Genomic DNA, 22,817 nt, shown 5'->3' with positions numbered 1-22,817 from the left:
CTTGGTCTATACATTGGAGAAAGTGACAGCCTGACACTGGTGAAAGTGGAAAACATGTTGAATATTTAGTCATTCTCATCTCCCGTTACTGGTGATAAAGTGGAGAAGCTTGATCCATGACGCAATGCTGCTGTGTAATAGTGTTTAGACTGCTCTAACACAGAGTTGGCTCATTTCAAAAACTAATTAATTTAACGCTAATGTTAACAGGAATGTAGGACTAATGATTTCCAAAATTTGGTTTGTGTTTGTTTACATATTACAAGTGCCTGTCAACAAACTAATTTTGTAATTTGGTGGGGAAAACAGCACTACCTCATGGGTCTGGGCCACTGCACTGAGTGCACTACATGACAGACAGGAGTCAAACGTCACTTTCATTAAATGAAAATGAAGTGTAGGTCAAGCTGAAATGCCCAAATAATTCAACGACAACTGTGTGGTAATGATAGCAGAGAGTTCACAATAGGGCTGTGCTCGATTGAAGGAATTCTTAGTCGACTAACACTCATTCAATTGTATCGACTAATCGATTAGTTGATTTAATCGACAGATCTGTAAATCTGAGTTTCTCCGCAAAGAGTCATGCAAAAGCACCACTTTAATTCTTGTGTTTACCAGAGATGTGCTCGTACGTTTCTTGGAAATAAGTCATTCAGCATGAAAAAAGCATAAAACATGACTAATCGGCTAAAGAAATCTAAGTTGACTAAGACCAAAATGACCGATTAGTCGACTAATCGACTAAGAGGGAGCAGCCCTAGTTCACAATCCAACTTGTTTGCAGAGAGAGTGATTTGCACTCAATCTAAACTTCTCTGTAACAAATTTCTTTCTGTACCTTTGATCTCCATGGCCAGTCAGAGTCTCCATAATTGTAGGTGATCTCTTCCCCTGGCCTGATGTCCTTCATCAGTGATTGTCCTCATTCTGCTGTTGGGTTCGATGATGTCGTCATTGACAAGTCTCCCTAAGGAGTCATCCTCTTTTGCTGTATCAACACTGAAAGGCAAAAAATTACGGTGACAAAATGTAAAAGTAGAATGACAGAAGCACACTATGCTGAATGAATACATAAATCACCACCACAGCAATAACTACTACTACATAGAGCTGGGCGAATAGCTCGATATCGATACCGCAATGATATTGTAGTGTTGACTATTGGTGCTTTCACAAAATATTTATTTGATAAATAAGCATCAGTAATGTGGATATAATGACTAAGTGGGTAAAGACAAATAATAGAACATCTAGAACAGTCTGGTGAGTTCAGAAAATTACATCACTTTACTGTAATGCAGCCTTTAAAACAGGAAAAGACACTTATGTCATATTATGATATCACGATATCGATATAATATGGATATATTGCCCAGCTCTACTGCTACAACTACTAAAATTGAGTTTGCAGCCTCTTCTTTAGGTTTAATCTCTCTCTGTGGCCTCACTACAGACATGCTGAAGATAATTCTCACTTTAGTAAAGATAGAGAAACAAAATCTCATCATTTGAACTGTCAGTTTGTTAACTAACTTATTGCAGACATATTTCAACCAAGTCTCACGCCAGGTCGTGAAATAGTCACGTTATTTTGATTTATTAATTTGTGTACAGGTCACGATTTCGCCGTTTATTTCGTGTTCACGCCACGAATTTTGAACGTGTACAGGTCACGATTTTCAAACCTGCTCTGGGGGACGCAACGACGGGGAAATGAGGCGCCACACGCCAGCCACAACAACGGGGAAATGAGGCGCCACACGCCGGCCACAACAACAGGACGGACCGCCACATGTGGGACGCGATCCCCGGGCACAGGGACACACGACGACGGGGAAATGAAACGCCACAACAACGGGACGGTTGTGGTTAGGAAAAGAAGAACGGGGAAAGGAACCGTCACACGCGGGACCTGATCCCCGGTCTCCTGGTGAAAGTCCTGTGATGTTTGACCCATCCAACCCAACCTCCTATGCGGACTTTCGCCTTATCAATGCTACTCGCTACCGTTATCGTTCTGTGATCACGAAATATGCTTCCCATTGAAATACATTGCTTCAAAATTCGTAATCGCCACACGAAAAAAACCAACATTTACGTGTCCTGTCCACGACTCAACAGATTCAATAACGGGACCAGAACACAAACTGCCATGAAACTAGGGCTGCCACCTCTTAGCCGATTAGTCGACTAATCGGTCGTTTTGGTCTTAGTCGACTAAGATTTCTTTAGTTGATAAGTCATTTTTTATGCTTATTCATGCTTAATTACTCATTTCCAAGAAACTTATGAGCACATTTCTGGTAAACACAAGATTTAAAGTGGTGCTTTTGCAGGATTAATTGTGGAGAAACTCAGTTTTACAGATGGTTAATTAACTACATTTATATTGTGCTTTTCTAGTCTTAACCATCTCTCAAAGAGCACAGCTCTGTCGATTACATCAACTAATCCATTAATCAACAAAATCATATAAGTGTTAGTCAACTAAGAATTTCTTTAGTCGAGGACAGCCCTACATGAGACCGGGCTGCATATTTATGGTTGACTTTGTCTTTAAGAGTACAGCCTCTATAGGAAATGTACCAAACAAATAAATAAGGAATACAAATAAACTTGCCTTGCCTTACTAGTAAGCCATGCCGGTTTCTCCCTCAACAAAACATGTAACCTAACTTTGGAGCATTATTTATCCCTCTTCCTGACAATCTGCCATGACATAATGCAGTACCTAATGCACCAATGAATGCATTAGGTTGTCTAGTTTCATATGATAGCAGTATCTTCACGCTACATTAAAAATGTGTTAGTTTAAGAATATAGTTTTGTGTTAAACACAAACTTTCCAACTAGAAACGTTTACCAGAGATAAACACTGCCCAAACTAAGCTAGCGTTAGCATTAGCTAGCATTAGCATTAGCTATACTAATATAGTGTTAGTTATCAATTGCAGGATAAAAGTATATAAAAACTTATATATAAAAGTTTGCTAAGTTTCTGGAAGAAGCCTTACCTCTTGCATCTCCACTCTTCCCTCATGCAGGTGACAATGTGCTGGCTCGGCATGATATATTATTAATTGTAGAATACACAGCTTTTCTGATAAAACACATGATTATGGGGACCGTCCGGCTGTCAGCCAATCAAAAGCTGGGAATTTTACACATTGTGTGAATTATTAATGAGGTGGTGCAATACCAAGACCAACCTACAGGGGCGCTGTGTCGATACACAGCTTATACACAAATTCAGATAAATGTGAACTATGGAGACATTTGCAGAAATTTTGGATTCTAGCTTTCTATGCTTATAGAAACATTGTTGGAATTATGACTCTGACCCTGTCCTGTTAATACAAAATGTCCCCATAGTGTGGCGCGTATTCATACAAAATGTTTCCATAAACAACCACACACACAGACACACATTAGCCTACCACTAGCTAGTTAACACTATACTCAACAGCAGCTAACGTTAGCCTACCACTAGCTAGTTAACACTATACTCGACAACAGCTAACGTTAGCCTACCACTAGCTAGTTAACACTATACTCGACAGCAGCTAACGTTAGCCTACCACTAGCTAGTTAACACTATACTCGACAGCAGCTAACGTTAGCCTACCGCTAGCTAGTTAACACTATACTCGACAGCAGCTAAAGTTAGCCTACCGCTAGCTAGTTAACACTATACTCGACAGCAGCTAACGTTAGCCTACCGCTAGCTAGTTAACACTATACTCGACAGCAGCTAACGTTAGCCTACCGCTAGCTAGTTAACACTATACTCGACAGCAGCTAACGTTAGCCTACCGCTAGCTAGTTAACACTATACTCGACAGCAGCTAACGTTAGCCTACCGCTAGCTAGTTAACACTATACTCGACAGCAGCTAACGTTAGCCTACCACTAGCTAGTTAACACTATACTCGACAGCAGCTAATGTTAGCCTAGCCAGTTAACACTATACTCGACAGCAGCTAACGTTAGCCTACCGCTAGCTAGTTAACACTATACTCGACAGCAGCTAACGTTAGCCTACCACTAGCTAGTTAACACTATACTCGACAGCAGCTAACGTTAGCCTAGCTAGTTAACACTATACTCGACAGCAGCTAACGTTAGCCTACCGCTAGCTAGTTAACACTATACTCGACAGCAGCTAAAGTTAGCCTAGCTAGTTAACACTATACTCGACAGCAGCTAACGTTAGCCTACCGCTAGCTAGTAGTTGGATTAAACACGGTTAAAATGCTGACAGCTAACGCTGAACGGTGTAAAGTTCAACTGTGTTTTACTGTAGAGGATTCAACAGCAGGATGTAACAATCGGCAGCTGTGCATTCAAAGTTGTTGTTAAATTCAAATGTGTGACTAGATTAAATATATAATAAACAAATACAAATCTTAAAATCAAGTTCATAAAGTAACTTTCTTTGCATTCATTTGATTCCCAATCCAGATCCACTGGTAAGAATGGCTTTCCATTGTTAATATGGACTTAAAAACTGTTCTGAAATGCAAAATAATAGAATTTTAATCATGTGATAAAACATGCGATTAATCACGATTAACTATAGAAATTCAACGATTAATCGTGATTAAGAAAATGTAATCGTTTGACAGCCCTAGTTTATTTAAATTATCCTCCTTATGTAAACCAGTATCTTGTACCTTATACATCAAACTATGAAGTTCGGCACTCTACTCAACTCTGCTTCTCTGTCCCACGAGTTAAAAAAACAATCGGCAAAAGAGCTTTTAGGTTTAAGGCTCCAACAGATTTTTAATAATCTATCTGTGGAAATAAGATCAATTTCTTTTGTTTGTTTAAACATGCCCTGTCTGCTCACTTTAACATTAACTGCCTCTGTTATTAAAGATGCATGCTATCCTTATATCTACTGTCCATACCTAATGGTTATATTTGACTGTAGTTAGAAATCCACTCATACTATACTGTTTACACACACACACACACACACACACACACACACACACACACACACACACACACACACACACACACACACACACACACACACACACACACACACACACACACACACACACACACACACAGCTGGAATGCTGCTAATGCAGTCAGAGGAGAACACACGGAGCACACCTGAAATCATTTACTGGCGACGCATGCGCAGCTCAGCCTTCTCCTCGCTTTGATCGCCGTGATAAAGAGCAGTCATTAGAGGTTTTACCTGAGTGTGTGTGTGTGGCTTTACCTCGAGCTCTGTCTCCTAAAACGGTCCAATAAGACCAGCAGCTAACAGACTACACAGCTATTCTACCGCCAGCACGAGATAGATCACAGGGGAACAACGAGACTTCCGGTTTCCTCCAAGACAAAGGTTTTCACATTAAAAGTTTAAAATGAAAGAACGGTGCCGCCTGGAGGTCAGCAGGGGAACTACACATACACATACAGTTAATTATATATACACTATCGATTCATTTTGAGCATTTTACTTCATTTTTTTCCACCAGACTCCATGTAAATAATCAGGACTTTTATCATCGTAAAACACACTTCATTCAAAGTGGACAGAAACTAAATCAAACTACCAAAAGCCGTCTTGGTTCATCTTTCCACTGTTCCAACAATCACCACTCTGGTTTGGTTGAAATAAACCCTTAATTCACCCATTTACATGTGGAGATATGCTGGCTCTATACACGCTAAAAGTCCTGATTATTTACATGGAGTCTGGTGGAGATATGCTGGCTCTATACACGCTAAAAGTCCTGATTATTTACATGGAGTCTGGTGGAGATATGCTGGCTCTAGACCAGGGGTCACCAACACGGGGCCCGCGGCCACCAGGTAGCCCCCAATGACCACATGAGTAGCCCTCAGGCCTGTTCTAAAAATGAAAACTGAATATTGATATTATCTGTTTCCCACCTTGTTAAGTCATTGTTGATAATTATTGATAATGAGAAATCATTAACGTGATCAGTGTCTTCACATAGATGACTATCATTAATCATTAATAATCATATATAACTAAAGGCAAACTGAGCAAATTTGTTATTTCCGAAGAGTGTATCAAACTGGTAGCCCTTCGTATGACTCAGTACCCATGAAGTAGCTCTCAGTTTCTAAAAGGTTGGTGACCCCTGCTCTATACACACTAAAAGTCCTGATTATTTACATGGAGTCTGGTGGAAATATGCTGGCTCTATACACACTAAAAGTCCTGATTATTTACATGGAGTCTGGTGGAAATATGCTGGCTCTATACACGCTAAAAGTCCTGATTATTTACATGGAGTCTGGTGGAGATATGCTGGCTTATACACGCTAAAAGTCCTGATTATTTACATGGAGTCTGGTGGAAATATGCTGTCTCTATACACGCTAAAAGTCCTGATTATTTACATGGAGTCTGGTGGAAATATGCTGGCTCTATACACGCTAAAAGTCCTGATTATTTACATGGAGTCTGGTGGAGATATGCTGGCTCTATACACGCTAAAAGTCCTGATTATTTACATGGAGTCTGGTGGAATATGCTGTCTCTATACACGCTAAAAGTCCTGATTATTTACATGGAGTCTGGTGGAAATATGCTGGCTCTATACACGCTAAAAGTCCTGATTATTTACATGGAGTCTGGTGGAGATATGCTGGCTCTATACACGCTAAAAGTCCTGATTATTTACATGGAGTCTGGTGGAGATATGCTGGCTCTATACACGCTAAAAGTCCTGATTATTTACATGGAGTCTGGTGGAGATATGCTGGCTCTATACACACTAAAAGTATGTATATATTTTTTGTATGTAAGAAATGTCAGTGACATGTTTCCTCCACCAGAGGGCGCCACCAGTATATATTATTAATCATGAGTCAGTCAGTGGGACTGATGATACTGGTCCGGTATTACAGTTTTTTACGATCGCTATGACAATTTTTTCAATACTTTTAACAGCTTTTCTAAACTCTTAACGCACCAACATACCTACAACACACAATTGGCAAAACAGTTAATTTCATGTTCAAAATCACACATTGAAAACTAAACTCCAACACTGATTATTAAAATACAATAATTCACTAACACAATACACTGTCTACCAAAACAATGCAATCATGTGTCTAAGTCAAATAATTCTTCCAGAACACTAACACATGTTCTCTCCCAACAGGAACATTTAGTCAATCACTGCACGATGTCATAAAAACACTAACATCACATGGAATTACAGATCAGGTCAGGTCTGCCCTTATATAATAATAATAATAATAATAATATAATAATAATAATAATAATAATAATAATAGACAATAGTATATCGTGTTGATCATAGATTGTGTTTTACGCTGCAGTTTCTCTTGAAGCCTCTCAACATTTTGTTTTGTTGGGTCTAGTAAATGCATATATATATATATATATGTATATATATATATATATATAGAGAGAGAGAGAGAGAGAGAGAGAGAGAAAGAGAGAGAGAGGGAGAGAGAGAGAGAGAAAGAGAGAGAGAGAAAGAGAGAGAAAGAGAGAGAAAGAGAGAGAGAGAGAGAGAGACAGAGAGAGAGAGAGAGAGACAGAGAGAGAAAGAGAGAGAGAGGGAGAGAGACAGAGAGAGAGAGAGAGAGAGAGAGAGAGACAGAGAGAGAGAGAGAGAGAGAGAGAGAGAGAGAGAGAAAGAGAGAGAGACAGAGAGAGAGAGAGAGAGAGAGAGAGAGAGAGAGAGAGAGAGAGAGAGAGAGAGAGACAGAGAGAGAGAGAGAGAGAAAGAGAGAGAGAGAAAGAGAGAGAGACAGAGAGAGAAAGAGAGAGAGAGGGAGAGAGACAGAGAGAGAGAGAGAGAGAGAGAGAGACAGAGAGAGAGAGAGAGAGAGAGAGAGAGAGAGAGAGAGAGAGAGAGAGAGAGAGAGAGAGAGAGAGAGAGAGAGAGAGAGAGAGAGAGAGAGAGAGAGAGAGAGAGAGAGAGAGAGAGAGAGCGAGAGAGAGGAGAGAGAGTAGAGAGAGAGAGAGAGAAGAGAGAGAGAGAGAGAGAGAGCGAGAGAAGAAGAGAGAGAGAGAGAAGAGAGAGACGAGAGAGAGAGAGAGACGAGAGAAGAGAGAGAGAGCGAGAGAGACAGAGAAGAGAGAGAGAGAGAACGATAGAGAGAGAGAGAGGGTAGAGGAGATAGGAGAGGAGAGAGAGAGAGGAGAGATAGAGAGTAGAGAGAGAGAGGGAGAGAGAGAGAGATGGAGAGAGGATAGAGAGAGAGATCTAGAGAGGAGAGAGATAGAGAGAGAGAGAAGAGAGAGAGAGAGAGTAGAGTGAGAGGAAGTAGAGTAGAGAGAGTAGAGAGCGAGGGGTGGGTAGGAGGGTGACAGAGTGAGGGAGGTGTGAGAGAGACATGCAGGAAGTCATCACAGGTCGGATTCTAACCCTGGACCTCTGTGTATATGTGCGCCTGCTCTACCCACTGAACCAACCCGGCCACCGTTTAGTTTCTTTTGCTGCAGAGATTCAATATAAAAGATGAACGACCCATCTCAGAGTATGAACTAAAGGAGTCAGAGACACAATAGTGCTGGGACTCCTCTTCCTCTCCGTCCTGAAGGCATTTTTCTTATTTTCTGTGTTCATCTATAGTATATTGCTCTAATAGGACCTCTTTAACTGTGTGTACTACAGTAACATATGGTCATGTGACCTCTACACCTGAGTGTGTTTCCTAGATATCAATCAGTTGATAGATCTGTTTGCATAACTTCAATCAGCTGTTTCTCAGTAGATGCAGCGGATATATTTGTGTTTCAGTTTACAATACGATCAGCTGTTCACTTTGACTTTAGTCTATAAGTTAGGTTTACAACATGATGTTATGATGTGTGAAAGCATTTGTAAATTGGTCAGTAAGGATCCGTTGTTCTGGTCTTGGTGGAGCTTGTGTGTAAAAGAAGTTCAAGCATTTTAAATGTGTGTTAACTGGATGCATTTAGTGTCAAAGCAACAAGAAATGTGTTAATTGTAGGCCTATAGCCTTCACAGACAGATGTTGGGCTAACTGTGTTAAGAGTTTAGGAAAGTTGTTAAAAGTATTAAAAAAAAGTGTCATAGCGATCATAAAAAAACTGTAAACAAGAAGCAAGCTGCAATGTAACCCTATGACCAAACCCACCAGACTCCATGTAAATAATCAGGACTTTTAACGTGTATAGAGCCAGCATATCTCCACCAGACTCCATGTAAATAATCAGGACTTTTAACGTGTATAGAGCCAGCATATTTCCACCAGACTCCATGTAAATAATCAGGACTTTTAGCGTGTATAGAGCCAGCATATCTCCACCAGACTCCATGTAAATAATCAGGACTTTTAGTGTGTATAGAGCCAGCATATCTCCACCAGACTCCATGTAAATAATCAGGACTTTTAGCGTGTATAGAGCCAGCATATTTCCACCAGACTCCATGTAAATAATCAGGACTTTTAGCGTGTATAGAGCCAGCATATCTCCACCAGACTCCATGTAAATAATCAGGACTTTTAGCGTGTATAGAGCCAGCATATCTCCACCAGACTCCATGTAAATAATCAGGACTTTTAGCGTGTATAGAGCCAGCATATTTCCACATGTAAATGGGTGAATTAAGGGTTTATTTCAACCAAACCAGAGTGGTGATTGTTGGAACAGTGGAAAGATGAACCAAGACGGCTTTTGATAGTTTGATTTAGTTTCTGTCCACTTTGAATGAAGTGTGTTTTACGATGATAAAAGTCCTGATTATTTACATGGAGCCTGGTGGAGTTTGGTGATGGTGATTTCGGGGCTGTGTCCCTCTGAGGTTGTCTGGAGGGTAAACATGTTGAACACTAACTGATTCTTCACAGCAACATCTGCTCTCTGAGTGGTTGATGGAGCGTGAAATCCACAGCAGCTACACACACACACACACACACACACACACATCAGCCAGACATTTTCCAACAGGAGAGCCTCTGGGTCAAAGGTCAAAGGTCATGGCCACCTCACGATGAATCCCGTTTAATGAACGAGGAGCGCTCACTTTATCCACCTGAGCCAGAGGAATCCAACGCACCCCTCTGCTCAGACATCTGTGTGTGTGTGTGTGTGTGTGTGTGTGTGTGTGTGTGTGTGTGTGTGTGGAGGAATTAGCCCAACTCTCAGCGTCTCAGTCAACAGTTTAAAATAATATTAGCCTAACTAACCACACACACACACACACACACACACACACACACACACACACACACACACACACACACAGAGAGAGAGACACACACACACACACACACACACAGACACACACACACACACACACACACACACACACACAGACACACACACACACACACACACACACAGACACACACACACACACAGACACACACACACACACACACACACACACACACACACACACACACACACACACACAGACACACACACACACACACACACACACACACACACACAGACACACACACACACACACACACACACACACACACACACACACACACACAGACACACACACACACACACACACACACACTGGTTTCATGGGTGATTAAACTAAATAAGGTGCAGAAAGTGAGAGCAGCTGTGGAGAGAGAAGAGTAAATATGAGGTCAGAGTCTCTGAGCGTCTGTAGTTTATGACTTCATCACATCACACTCACGATGGAGGAGAGAGGTTACTCTGTCTCTGATTGGCTCACAGCTTCTGTGTCTGTCTCTGATTGGCTCACAGCTTCTGTTTCTGTCTCTGATTGGCTCACAGCTTCTGTGTCTGTCTCTGATTGGCTCACAGCTTCTGTGTCACAGCGCCAGGACTGAGACATGCAGTAGTGACGAAAAGGCGATGAAAAGACGACAAAAAGACGACAAAAAGACAACAAGAAGACGGCGAAAAGGCGATGAAAAGGTCTCCAAACTGCCTGAGAGCTTCTCCTGTACTATACGGTAATTCCTCTACTATGAGACAGTAAGTCTCGTGGTTATGACCCAATCGTTAGCCTATTTTTATAAAAACGTCTGCTACGGAGCCATAACGTGAGCTACAAGGTAATGGAGCCTTTTATACATTGTCGTGTTTCTTTAGAAATAAACAATGGACAAATAGAGTCTTTAAACTCTTCAGATGTAAAGTTATTCTCTGTCAAAGTGACGTCAAAATGAATGGCAGTCAATGGGATGCTAACGGGAGGTGATGGCTTGGTAGCATCAACATGGCGCCGTAGGAGCTACGCGGTCCGAGGAGAAGCTGACCAGCTTGGCCGTATAGAGGGGAAAAATTAGAACAAATCCAAGGGCCCATGACTGACAGGGGCCCCAAAAAATAGGTAGAAACTAATATAAATATAATATGGCAGTAAAAGTTCAATATCCCCATTGACCAAAAAGTAAACATCTATACTGCGCAACCACCCCCCTGTATCTGCATGAAATGGTTTGGTCCTGCCTCCCCCCTGTATCTGTATGAAATGGTTTGGTCCTGCCTCCACCCTGTATCTGCATGAAATGGTTTGGTCCTGCCTCCACCCTGTATCTGTATGAAATGGTTTGGTCCTGCCACCCCCCTGTATGAAATGGTTTGGTCCTGCCTCCACCCTGTATCTGCATGAAATGGTTTGGTCCTGCCTCCACCCTGTATCTGTATGAAATGGTTTGGTCCTGCCACCCCCCTGTATGAAATGGTTTGGTCCTGCCTCCCCCCTGTATCTGTATGAAATGGTTTGGTCCTGCCTCCACCCTGTATCTGTATGAAATGGTTTGGTCCTGCCTCCACCCTGTATCTGTATGAAATGGTTTGGTCCTGCCACCCCCCTGTATGAAATGGTTTGGTCCTGCCTCCCCCCTGTATCTGTATGAAATGGTTTGGTCCTGCCTCCCCCCTGTATCTGTATGAAATGGTTTGGTCCTGCCTCCACCCTGTATCTGCATGAAATGGTTTGGTCCTGCCTCCCCCCTGTATCTGTATGAAATGGTTTGGTCCTGCCTCCACCCTGTATCTGTATGAAATGGTTTGGTCCTGCCACCCCCCTGTATCTGTATGAAATGGTTTGGTCCTGCCTCCCCCCTGTATCTGTATGAAATGGTTTGGTCCTGCCTCCCCCCTGTATCTGTATGAAATGGTTTGGTCCTGCCTCCACCCTGTATCTGTATGAAATGGTTTGGTCCTGCCTCCCCCCTGTATCTGTATGAAATGGTTTGGTCCTGCCTCAGTGACTGTGTAGTTGTAGTCAGTCAGTAGATGCGCCAGAACTACAGTGACCACAATGTTTTTTTTTTCAAAATCTTTATTTAACAAATTCAGGCCATTACAAACGTCGTTTGACTATTAATACATGGAGCACCAAATTCAGACTGGGTATCTATAACATACTATAATATATACTATAACAGAGAAACAACTGAATTATAAAGAAAAAAGAAAAGACAGAAAAGTAAATAAATAAACAACCAATACGTGTATGATTCCCTGCTTCTTTAGTTTTTATACATTTCTAAGATTTCTTATGAATGTGTAACTCATTCATGAACACACAGAATAAGGATCTCACCTTCAGAAATCTGCATCGTGGATAAACTGTTTAGCTAAAATAATCACGGTGTTATACATCTGGTCCCAATTTAATGTCCCCGTAACTCAAAGACGGAGCGTCTGAATCCTTTTCAGAAAATGTTTGGTTACATTACACTCAAAAAGTAAATGTTCTGAGGTTTCTATATCGGAATCACAGAAAGTACAATTATTCTCAATGTTGTCAATGTTAAATCTTTGTTTGAGAAACCAATTACATGGATATCTATCATTCAACCTTTTAAAATGAGTTGCTTTTGCTTTCTGAGTGAGGTATCTGGTTATTATTCTCCTTACAGTCTCTTCAGGGTAGACTTGAAGTAAGTTCTTTCTTTTCAACAGTAAAGGAAATAATACAGATGTAAGGGCGCCCCTTATGAATTTGGTAAAATCCCGGTCCTCTATAAACAGAGAAGGCATGCGTGGTACTACTGCGTCATACTGCAACAAGCCTTTAACCAAATTCACCATTGCCTGTGGAATTGCTTTAAAGACTACTGACTATTGTTTTTGGGTACACTTCACATAAAATGTACTAATGAATTCATCATACTCCAAAAAAGTCCCACTTAAATCCATCAAATGTAGAAGAGACCAGACACCTCTCTCAACCCAATCACCCTAACGTAACCATTTCTCTTTGTAAAGGACGCACCGATTATTCCATATTGGGGAACTATGTGGAGTAAAGTTGTGTTTATAAATCATTTTCCAGTATAATAGAGAAGACACACCAGCCCGGTAATCGGGCGTCGGGCCGTCTGGCGAGGTCGGTGACTCGAGTCTGGTCGGTGTGTCCCGTGCCGTCTGCCGTCCGAGGGGCCGTCGGCCTTCATTTGGGCCGACCTGACATGTTCAGTTGGGGACAGGACAGTCAGAGACAGGACAGTCGGAGACAGGACAGCTAGAGACGGGACAGTCGGAGACGGGACAGCTAGAGACGGGACAGTCGGAGACGGGACAGTCGGAGACGGGACAGACGGAGACGGGACAGTCGGAGACAGGACAGACGGAGACAGGACAGTCAGAGACAGGACAGTCAGAGACAGGACAGTTAGAGACAGGGCAGATGGAGACGGGACAGTCAGAGACGGGACAGTCAGAGACGGGACAGTTAGAGACGGGACAGTCAGAGACAGGACAGTCAGAGACGGGGCAGTCAGAGACGGGGCAGTCAGAGACGGGACAGTCAGAGACAGGGCAGACAGAGACAGGACGGGGCAGTCAGAGACGGGACAGACGGAGACGGGACAGTCAGAGACGGGACAGTCAGAGACGGGACAGTCAGAGACGGGGCAGTCAGAGACAGGACAGTCGGAGACAGGACAGTCAGAGACAGGACAGTCGGAGACAGTCGGGACTCACCCGGAAATGGCGAGCCGATGAGTCTCTCAAAATGACGAAATTCTTTTAAACTGACCTTTGTTGATCTGAAATGAAGACAGATTCAGCAGCTGCACGGCTTATTTCTCTCTTCAAATGTTTCCAGAAACACGTTTCGGTGAACTATTTTAGTCCAATATGAGATCGTATTCGTATCGGTGACCCCTGGTGTAGTTGTTCCCTGGTGGAGACAAACTGAGCTATTACTGTCCTTATATAACATATTTATGACCTTAATAAATTCTGAGCCAAAACCAAAATACTCTAAAGATCTCAGAATAAATGCATGTTCCACTGAATCAAAAGCTTTGTAAAAATCTAAAAACAGAATAAGACCCAGTCGTTATAATCTAGACGCTCTTCTGAAATAACTAATGTTCTCAGTTTGCCTTTAGTTGTATATGATTATTAATGATTAATGATAGTCATCTATGTGAAGACACTGATCACGTTAATGATTTCTCATTATCAATAATTATCAACAATGACTTAACAAGGTGGGAAACAGATAATATCAATATTCAGTTTTCATTTTTAGAACAGGCCTGAGGGCTCCTCATGTGGTCCTTGGGGGCCACCTGGTGGCCGCGGGCCCCGTGTTGGTGACCCCTGGTCTAGTAGGTCAAGGACCAGTCTGATGTTATCGTGAATGGATCTTTCTTTGAGAAACCCAGATTGAGTTGTGCTTATTATCTCTTCTATACCATCTTTCAACCTATTAGCCATAACCTTAGTAAGTCATTTGTAATCCACATTTAATGAAGTAATCGGTCTCAGGTTATCAATGTAACTTTATCTAGGTAATAGAATAATAATAATACCTTGTTTCATAGTTGCTAGTAAATTGTTGTGTTTAATACATTCCTTTAGGGCAGTAAATAATAATTCTTTTATATCTTCCCAGAAAAATGTATAAAAATCTGAAGTTAATCCATCCTGACCCGGGGACTTTCCTACTGACATTTGCTTTAATGCTATATCCAATTCTTTCAAATAATCTCAGCATCACATCGAGCCTTGAACCCTCCTTAATCTGAGGTATATGTTGTTTAACGCTTTCCAGAAATGATAATGACTCCTCCTCTGAACAGGATGAAGAGTACAGTTTAGAGAAGAAATCATAAATATTTTCATATATTGCTTTTGTGTCAGAGCATTCTGTATTATTGATCATCAAGACATTTATTTTATTTCTTTCTTGTCTCCTTCTTTCAAGACCGAAATAATAATTAGTATTCTTCCCCCTTGTTCTGGATCTGATATAAGCCCCTTCTGCTCTCTGGACGAACACCTTATCTGACCTATCTAACTTACTAACATTGCTGTATCTTCTTCTGATAAATCAGCTTTTCTACTAAATTCATTAATTTCTTGAACTAGTTTCCATTAATTTTCCCTTTGTTGTTGCCCTCTAATTTTACTACACTCTAACGACAGACATCTAACCTTGTATTTAAAGTATTCCCATTTCTTACAGCATGTATCTACCTCCACATCGCCTTTAATTTCCCCTATTAAAGCCTTCACTTCCTCAACATATTCTTCTACATTCAATAAGTCCGCATTAAACTTCCAATAATTCTTCCTAAATTTATGATCGCTTCCTGGTTTCATTGTAATGCCAATTACTGATGATCTGTCAGGCCGGTTACACACTGCAAGCGTCTCGCGAGCGTGTCAGCCGCGTGGCGTGTCCGTTTATATTTCGGCTCCCATGGTAACAGGTCAGAGCTTACACACTGCCTGCTAGAAATAGGACCGACGGCTATTTTTCACGCAAGACGCAAGAGTGTTGGAAGTGTTTCCAGGCAAAATAGAATAGGAAAATATGTTTATATGTCATTTAGACACGAATGCATATTAATAAATGACATCTTGATGTTTGAAAGTCTCGAGGTTTTCACATCAATGTAGATATAAATGTAATAAAAAATTTCAGAGAAAAGATTTTCAAATATAGCACAGAACGAAATATTCTGTAACATATTTTGCAGTCAATACTAGGGGTGTGCATTGGCACTGCCCTCACAATTCGATTCGATTACGATTCACCAGGTAACCATCCATCCATCTTCTTCCGCTTATCCGGTAACGGGTCGCGGGGGTAGCAGCTCCAGCAGGGGACCCCAAACTTCCCTTTCCCGAGCCACATTAACCAGCTCCGACTGGGGGATCCCGAGGCGTTCCCAGGCCAGGTTGGAGATATAATCCCTCCACCTAGTCCTGGGTCTTCCCCGAGGCCTCCACAGTCCTGTCCGGGCTCCCCAGCTGGACGTCCCCCCTAGCCTGTCCCCGAGCTCTCCCAGCGGCCTGGAACCCTCAGGGAGGCGCCCAGGGGGCATCCTTACCAGATGCCCGAACCACCTCAACTGGCTCCTTTCTACGCGAAGGAGCAGCGGCTCTACTCCGAGCTCCTCACGGATGACTGAGCTTCTCACCCTATCTCTAAGGGAGACGCCAGCCACCCTCCTGATGAAACCCATTTCGGCCGCTTGTACCCTGGATCTCGTTCTTTCGGTCAGGTAACGATTCGATTCAATTCGATTCTACGATGCATCAAAGTTCTACTGCACACAACAAGGCACATTTTACATCAGTCATGAGGCAATACAAGCAGTCAGATATTGAACAACAGATTTTATTGGCTGCTATGTGTGTATTATCACTCTCCTGTATCTTTGACATAAATGCCATTAAATAAAATAAAACTGAATGGTACAGGGCAGGGGTGGCCAACCAGTTAGGTATAAAGAGCCACAAAAAAAAACGCACTATAGCAAAAAGCCACACAACACATGCACGTCCACACTACAACAGCAACAGTGTCTTCCAGATCTGATGACAGTCATAATACATAGCAGTTTTCATAGTTTTTTTTCTCACTTAGATTGACTCAGTGGGTCAATCTAGTCTTTGTTATCCACAATCCTTTTCAGGTCTTGCTTGAACTCGGTTGTGGCCACTCGAAGAACTCTCTCACTCATTTGTCACTAAAGGGGCTTTCAAACAATCTGATTCAGCAGTGAAAGGGTTAACGAGGAAGGTGATCTGTGGCCGCTGTTTTTCCTCAGGTTGCAGAATCTGTCCTCAGAACTCTGCTGCATTATTTTCCATTTTAAAATTATTGGCAAATGTATTGGCAGATGCATTCAAATGTGTTTTTTTTTTTTACTTATCTGAAATACTGTATGTTTCAGAAAAGTTAAAAACAACAATCAACCAATGACACAGCCTCCAGCCACACAGGAAGAGCCTCACAGGAGCAGGCAAAGAGCCGCATACGGGTCACGAGCCACAGGTTGGCCCTCCATGGTACAGGGTATTAGATATAGTATTTTCAAACCTGAAAATGAAAACATAAATCACTGCTTTCAGTGCTTAGAATGAGTGATGATTTGTTGTTGTTGTTGTTGAAGCCAACGATCAACATGGTTCCTGAAGTTAGTTGTATTGCCAGCGTGCTTGATTTTAGTGTGGCAGGTTTTAGTGACATAATCGATTATGGCACTTTGCCGCATCGATGCTGAATCGTGCATGCCCCGCATTGCGATGCATTGCCAATTCGATTATTGTTGACACCACTAGTCAATACTGCCGACGTTGCCTTACTTTAATCAGATCAGTAGCTATATATTAAAGTTTAACAACTCTCTCCCCGTACGTGGACCAAGCCGATATATAAAGGGGAGGAGAGGCTACAATAACAACGTAGTGTGTGTTCTGAGTGACGGTCCAACATCAGAGAGGCTCTATAGGCTCTCTACAGCTACACTGTTATTATAAACAGACAGACCACTTAGTATAGTAGAGTAGAGTTTGAATGTGTGGGCGCTACATCCCGAGATCAGCCCTCCCTGTACCTAGCAGCAGCAGCAGCAGCAGCGCCGCGTCAGACACGCAGCCGCCGCGCTTCTGGTGGTAGGACACAGAAACATCCACGCAGCCGCCATGCTTCTGGTGGTAGGACACAGAAACATCCACGCAGCCGCCACGCTTCTGGTGGTAGGACACAGAAACATCCACGCAGCCGCCACGCTTCTGGTGGTAGGACACAGAAACATCCACGCAGCCGCCACGCTTCTGGTGGTAGGACACAGAAACATCCACGCAGCCGCCGCGCTTCTGGTGGTAGGACACAGAAACATCCACGCAGCCGCCGCGCAGCTGAGACGCAACAGAAACGCCACGCTCACGCCACGCAGCCAGTGTGTAACTGGCCTTAAAGGAGCAGCAGATATTGAAACATCTGTCACAGCACTTATTATTTCTGACGTGACCAACCAAAGATCTATTCTCCATCTTGGTCTCCCATTAGGTTTTTCCCTCCAGATGTCAGTGAGTGAATTAACCTGTATGAACTCCTTCAGAACAGTATTATAGAGGCAGTCACTGTAAATTGAAGGACACCTATCTGACCACTCATCCGGCACCATATTAAAATCCCCACCTATTAGTGTAAACCTTATACCATACATCTTGTTATAATCTGCAATAATTTCAGTCAGCATTCCCAGAATTCTTTTGTTTTGGCTAATCGTATTGAACCCATAGATATTACTTAAGATTGCAAATGCCCCTTCTAATTTAACTACTACAGCTATCCAGTGACCATCTTCATCCACTTTACATGTGACTACCTCTCGGTAGCTGCCATGACAAAAAAATATCTCGTCTCCCCACTGTTTTTTCCAAAAAGATGTGTCCTCTTCACATGATTGAGTCTCTTGTAAAAATATGCAAAGTCCCTTGCAAAACAAAAAAACAGCTTTACGTTGTACCATGTCCTTTAGACCGCTTACATTTAAAGATAGAGAAGAAATCTCTGACTTAAGGAAGAACATAACCTAAAGCCAGAGCCAATACCTTAACCTTATTTCAATCAGGAGAGACTTCGTTGCAGATATGCAAACATTTATTAGTAAGATATCACAAAGTAAGTACATACATAACTTTGGAGATTAGACTCCATTATATATACGGGGTATATATACGATTCTAAGGTTTAGGAAAACCAAAACATATCCAAACAGACACAAACAGTTGTACATTTAATTTCCAAATTGTATATATTTTTAAATATTGCTAGTGTATTATTCTATTATTATTTCATGTATATTTTATCCTATTATTTAATGTTTACTCTGTATGTGTGCTGTGTGTCTGAAATTTTTGCTGCTGCAACAATGTTATTTCCCATTTTTTTGGGATCAATAAAAAATCTATCTATCTGTCTATCTATCTATCTCTCTATCTGTCTATCTGTCTATCTATCTGTCTATCTATCTATCTATCTATTTATCTATCTATCTATCTATCTATCTATCTGTCTATCTATCTGTCTATCTATCTGTCTATCTATCTGTCTATCTATCTATCTATCTATCTGTCTATCTGTCTATCTATCTATCTGTCTATCTATCTGTCTATCTATCTATCTATCTGTCTATCTGTCTATCTATCTGTCTATCTATCTATCTATCTATTTATCTATCTATCTATCTATCTATCTGTCTATCTATCTGTCTATCTATCTATCTGTCTATCTATCTGTCTATCTATCTGTCTATCTATCTATCTGTCTATCTATCTGTCTATCTATCTATCTATCTATCTGTCTATCTGTCTATCTGTCTATCTATCTATCTATCTATCTATCTGTCTATCTCTCTATCTGTCTATCTCTCTATCTATCTGTCTATCTATCTATCTATCTATCTATCTGTCTATCTATCTATCTATCTATCTGTCTATCTCTCTATCTGTCTATCTCTCTATCTATCTGTCTATCTATCTATCTATCTATCTATGTCTATCTATCTATGTCTATCTATCCCAATGTAGAAGGGGAGGAGGCGGTCGCACTCTCGTCTGAAAATACAACTGACAGGAGAGAGAACAGATTTAAACATGGTAGTCATGCTGTGATTGGCTTGACCGTAGGTGCCTGATTCTGATTGGTGTACAGAAACATAACGCCCACCTCCCAGCTGATCAGTTAAAGAGAAGAGAGACAACGTAATTGAAGTCTCCCTGACTGAATTTACGCTGAGCTACATATCACAAAACCTTTTTTTTTTAACCAACGTATAGAACTAACCTCTTCAGTGCCCTCTCTGCCCAGAGGCTCCTCATCATAATCCACTTCATGTCCCCCTCTTGTATAAAGTCTCTCATATCACCCGTTGAGTCTCATGTCTGTTCTTGGAAAGTAAGCCTTCTTCCCGGCCCTCCTCGCGTCTTGTATCTGCGGCCATAAAGCTCTCTGGCGTGTTTCTCAGCCGTGGTTAAATCTTCAGAGGAACGGACCCCCGCTTCCTTGCACGCTTCCGACTCCTTCGTCATCCTCCAGATCCCATCTCTCCACTGGACAACACATCCAGATGTCATAGTCAGAACTCATTTCAAAGTGTTTTTATTGGGACCAGAAATCCTCCTCACACGTCAATAACCTCATTTTTAAAAACTGACATTTGTCACCCTCATGACAGGGAACTCAGGGTTCCCCGGTGTCCTTGTTGCCATGGCAGTTACTTCACCAAATGGCGGACACCAGGGGACCAGGTGACACGGCGGTCAGGACACGGGGGAACCCAGAACTCCCAGCGTTGGGAATCACTATATAAATATGTTAGTTTCACTCTGGTTCCTGATTAATTTAATTACCGTATTTTCCGGACTATAAGTCGCTCCGGAGTATAAGTCGCATCAGTCAAAAAATGCGTCATGAAGAGGAAAAAAACATATATAAGTCGCACTGGACTATAAGTCGCATTTATTTAGAAATTGATTTCACAAAATCCAAGATCAAGAACAGACATTGAATCTGGAAAGGTAAGTTATTCAACTACACAGTAGCACACAGAACAAGGGGCTGAATACGGTAGGTGTCCGGTATGTTAACGTAACACATTAACAGTTATTCAACTATACAACAGAATACAGAACAACTACCAGGGCGTGGAGACGTAACTGCACCGTTGACGAGCATCTACATCTGTGGACTCGTTCCTCCAGCTCTGGCCATCTGGCTTTCAGCGCGCGACTAGCTTTCTTTGTTTCCTTCATTGCAGTAAGAGTCACCTTTACAAGTTTCTCTCTCACTCCAAACTTTCTTTCTGCTGCTCGATTACCGTTTTCGGCTGCATATTTGACTACCTGCAGTCACCTGCAGTTTCTTTTCTTTCTCAGTTAGGCGGGCTGAGAGAAACTACAGCGGGGCATTAGAGTCCATCTGCGGCTGCAGGATCTGGAGCTCAGTGCCCGTTCCTGGGAGCCAGAACCAGCACCACGCAGCTGGAGGCCCAGGCCGTACTGCTGGGCCCGCTGGAGGGAAGGGAAGCCCGGTAGAACCAGAACCAGAACTCAGCGGAGCGGACCGTCACAGCCTGCTGAAGTTTAAATCACAGGTTTCCTAAAGGGAGTCTGGCGGGACTCGGACTGTGGACGACGAAACCTGACTTTAAGTCTCGTTAAATAAATAAATACACGCAGAAATAACTGAATCAACAGTGGAGGAGTGAGCCTGGACATCTCAGTCTGTTTAAACTTCACTTTGAAGAAGAAACTCTTAGTTCAGAAGGGTGAAGTTACTGTTTGGACTCAGATTAGAGCCTGGATCGGGCCGAATTGTTCCGTCCGAGCCCGGCCCGAGCCCGACAGCTAAAATCTCGTTACTAATGACACATGTACGTTTGTTTGTGTGAAAGCTTTTATGAAGCAACTGGAAGGCATTCAGAAATGTCAACAGATGAGGTCATCAGCTCACAACGTGAGGAAATGTCAACGTGAGCTCAACAAGCTCCCGTTAATCAGCTGTTTACACAGAATCCTGGCTAACTGAGCAGGATTTGGATAATGGCTTGTGTATTGATGGTTTTGGCACTCCATTTCGCGCGGACAGGAGTGCAGAAATCACAGGTAAATCACGCGGTGGGGGCGTGTGCCTTTATGTCAACAAGCGTTATTGTACTGCGGTGACTATTCGGGAGAACATTTGTACACCCGATATTGAGTTATTGTCGGTATCCCTTCGTCCATTTTACCTGCCACGGGAATTTCCACAAATTTTTATAACTGTTGTGTACATTCACCCAAAAGCGAACAACGTCATTGCATCGAACATTGTATCTGATGTTGTTCAAGGACTTCAAAATATTTCACCAGAGGCGCCGAATTTTATTTTGGGAGATTTTAATCATCTGTCACTTAAAAAGACAAATTTCTACCAATACATTACATGCCCAACAAGACAATACAAGACACTTGATCTCTGTTATGGGAACATAAAGGGGGCATATAAGTCTGTACCACTGTCAGCACTGGGATCTGCCGATCATAACTGTGTGCAGCTCCTTCCTATTTATAGACCCTTATTTAAGAGAGAAAAACCTCAGACAAGAGAAGTCAAAATGTGGTCAGAAGACTCAACCGCCCGTTGGCGGGGGTGCTTTGACTGTACGGACTGGGAGGTCTTCAAAGACTCTGGTGAACATATTGATGAACTGACAGATGTTGTATGTTCATACATAACTTTTTGTGAGGATATGATTGTGCCTACACGTAAAATTAAGGTTTTCCCTAATACTAAACCACGGATGTCAAAATCAGCTAAAACAAGTTTGCTGAACAAGAAGCTAGCCTACAAGCAGGGGGATAACTTGGAAAGGGTCACAGCGAGGAAGGAGGTCAGAACGGAGATCTTCAAAGCTAAACAAGCATATAAAGTAAAGTTAGAAAAACACTTGGCAGAAAATAAATTAGGCTCAGCTTGGTCTGGTATGAAGAAAGTTATGGGAATACAGGATAATGTAAACAAGAGCACTGTGTGTATTGATGGTTTTAGATCAAATGATGACCTTTC

The 22,817-nt window shown here is 42.1% G+C and overlaps 1 long non-coding RNA gene across 1 annotated transcript in view; it reads left to right on the top strand.

The window, feature by feature from the left end:
- The first annotated feature begins 15,177 nt into the window (after positions 1-15,177).
- LOC118493575 overlaps positions 15,178-22,817 on the top strand; it is a 23,070-nt gene continuing 15,430 nt past the window's right edge. The window contains exon 1 of the long non-coding RNA XR_004895520.1: positions 15,178-15,189. This is a non-coding gene — a long non-coding RNA (uncharacterized LOC118493575). The remainder of the gene's footprint in view (positions 15,190-22,817) is intronic.

This window comes from Sander lucioperca, chromosome 17 (assembly GCF_008315115.2).
Source record: "Sander lucioperca isolate FBNREF2018 chromosome 17, SLUC_FBN_1.2, whole genome shotgun sequence".
Lineage (NCBI taxonomy): Eukaryota > Metazoa > Chordata > Actinopteri > Perciformes > Percidae > Sander > Sander lucioperca.
This window is presented reverse-complemented; position numbering and strand designations above follow the sequence as displayed.